The sequence below is a fragment of the Scyliorhinus torazame genome, chromosome 31 (assembly GCF_047496885.1).
Source record: "Scyliorhinus torazame isolate Kashiwa2021f chromosome 31, sScyTor2.1, whole genome shotgun sequence".
Classification (NCBI taxonomy): Eukaryota; Metazoa; Chordata; class Chondrichthyes; order Carcharhiniformes; family Scyliorhinidae; genus Scyliorhinus; species Scyliorhinus torazame.
Window position 1 is genome coordinate 35,147,783 of NC_092737.1, and position 2,772 is coordinate 35,150,554.

The 2,772-nt window shown below is 60.4% G+C and overlaps 1 pseudogene; it reads right to left on the reverse strand.

Moving 5' to 3' along the window:
* Positions 1 to 902: 902 nt before the first annotated feature.
* On the reverse strand, positions 903 to 1,019 carry LOC140404824 (5S ribosomal RNA; annotated as a pseudogene).
* Between the last annotated feature and the right edge of the window lie 1,753 nt (positions 1,020 to 2,772).

A 2,772-nucleotide genomic window follows, 5' to 3' on the forward strand; every position in this document is an offset into this window, starting at 1 on the left:
CCGCTGCACACTCCCCTCTCCCAGTCTATAGCCAATAGTCTGCTTCCTCGTTTTTGCTGCCAAAGTGGATAACCTCACATTTATCCCCATTACACTGCGTCTGCCCTGCATGCGCCCACTCACTCAGCTTGTCCAAATCCCACTGAAGGATCTCCGTATCCTCCTCACAGCTCACCCTCCCACCCAGCCTGCTGCCCCCGATTTCCTGACCCTCTCCTTCTAAAACACGCTGGGAGGTCAGGAGGAGAATGAGGGAAGTGACCCTCAAATTGGAGATTGTTTCCAAGGGCCGGTGCAGACTCGATGGGCCGAATGGCCTCCTTCTGCACTGTAAATTCTATGATAATCTATGGTGTGTGTTGTGACGGAGGTGGGGGTGGGGGGGTGGGGGTGGGTGGGGGGGGTGGAGGGGGGGGTCATTCTCCGCACTCTGACCCCCCTGAATCAGGAGGTCACGGGCTGGGTTTTGACACCAGAGACCAGGCGATGTAATCTGGGCCCACACCCCCAGTGCTGAGCGAGAGAGAGAGCTGCAAGCATCGGTGGGATCTCGCTGAGAGGAATCCGGTTTCCCTACACTGTGGTACAGAACATAGAACAGACAGTGCAGAAGGAGGCCATTCGGCCCATCGAGTCTGCACCGACCCACTTCAGCCCTCACTTCCGCCCTATCCCCGTAACCCAATAACCCCCTCCTAACCTTTTTGGTCACTAAGGGCAATTTAGCGCGGCCAATCCACCTAACCTGCACATCTTTGGACTGTGGGAGGAAACCGGAGCCCCCGGAGGAAACCCACGCAGACACGGGGAGGACGTGCAGACTCCGCACAGACAGTGACCCAAGCCGGGAATCGATCCCGGGACCCTGGCGCTGTGAAGCCACAGTGCTAGCCACTGTGCTTAGCCTACTGCACCTGGTATTCCCGGCGGTCTCCCATCCGAGTACTAACCAGGCCGAGTCTGCTTGGCTTCCGAGATCAGACGAGATCGGGCGTTTTCAGACTAGCATGGCCATAGGCATGTAGCGGCGACATTCGAGGTAGCGGCGACATTCCCGCGGAGGGCCTCCGTTGGCTGCGAGGCGCGTGGAGGGAGCCCGGGCTGGCGAATGGTGCTACAGAAATGCAGAATCTTTCTTCCCTCTGGGCTTAGGTTGGTATTTGTTCAAGGGGGGGGGGGGGGGGGGGGTTAGACGAGGCGATTTTCCCTCCTTCTGAAGACACCGACGATTCCTGAAGCTGCAATTCGTCATCACCTTGTCTGAGATTCCTGCTGAGTGACGCTCGAAACACATACGGGGAGGAGGAAGTAGTTCACCCGGCTTGCGAAACTTGGCCAGCGTTGCTTGGGTTTCCTGTTCTGCAGAACCTTCCAAGGAATTCCCCTCGAAACTGAGGTCATTGAATTGGATCACGGTGCGAGGGAAGCCTGCAGAATTTGTATAAAAGGTGGAGCGTCCTGAATCGCCCCCTCATAACCAGCCTGCCACCTCCAGCAGACATGCCCGGGGAGAGAGAGTGCGCCATCTGCTACTGCCCCTACACCCAAGGGTCTCGGGCCCCCCGCATCCTGCCCTGCCGGCACACCTTCTGCAGCCAGTGCCTCCTCGCCCTGCTCGCCCTGGCGGAGCCCGGGAGCCCGGGTTTCTGCCAACTCCTCTGCCCCCTCTGCCGGCAGCCCGCCCAGGCCGGGCGGGAGGGAGCTGAGCTCCCCTTCCCCGTGGACCCTAGCCTCGGAGAGCTGGCACCGCCGGAAGGACCCCGGGAGGAGGCCATCGAGGGGACGGGGGACGGCAGGCCGGCAGGCCTCAAGCGACGGGCCAAGGGTTGGATGAAGGGTCTGAGGAGGACATTGGGTCTCCCGAGGCTGCGTCAGTCAAACAGCGGCGGTAAGAGTCACCCTCGGCGAGGACTGGGGACGGCGGGGAATTTGAGGCCTACTAAAACAAGTCGGCCTTTTAGCCAGAGGGTGGGGGGGCGGGGAGAGGGGGGCGCAGATTGGGGAGGTTGGGGAAAAGGGGGGAGATGAGGAGAATTGTTTTTTCACAGGGCGAGCTGTTGCGATTGGGAAGTCGGTGCCCGAAAGGGCGAGGGAAGCAGATTCCGCAGGAACCTTCAAACTGGGGGGGGGGGCGAGTTGGGAGTGGCTGATTTGAGTCTGCTCACCGCCAGGTTGGGGAGTGGTGGCACAATCTGATCTCTGTTTGAATCTCTTTCAGCTACCTGCGTCACCGTGCGTGAGATGGCCCTGATGGCAAGCTTCCACCTGGTGTGATGCCTCCGGCGCACGATTGGCCAGCAGACGAATCGCCTCGAAGACACGGCCCGCCGGCCTACCGAAAGCTCGCGGCGCGGACGCCATCCGGGGCGTGCCGGCTTCGATCGAGGAGGCAGGCCTCTCCAAGCTGGGGTTACCTCCCGCCCCGCCCTCGAGCTGCCCCTTCCTCGAAGAGGCGATGCCTCACCCAGCCGACGAACCACGGTGGGCATGTGAAACCCGGCAACCGGTCAGCCCTGTGCGAGGCTCAGTCCCTGGACCGCAGACCCCTCGAACCTGCCTGGAAACAGAGTTGCCTCGGCAAAGAGCGCTGGCCAAGTCAACGTGACGCCGAGGCCTACTTGACTTCTGTTAAACGGAGCCTCCTCTCGATCTGCGTTCATGGTTTGCTTTGTGTTTGCAAGTGTTGCGTCTCACCCCGGAGTATGTTGTTTTCCTGCCGAATTTCACACTGAGTTGAAGCCATTGCCGTGTTATTGACAGTGTTGCCATGCC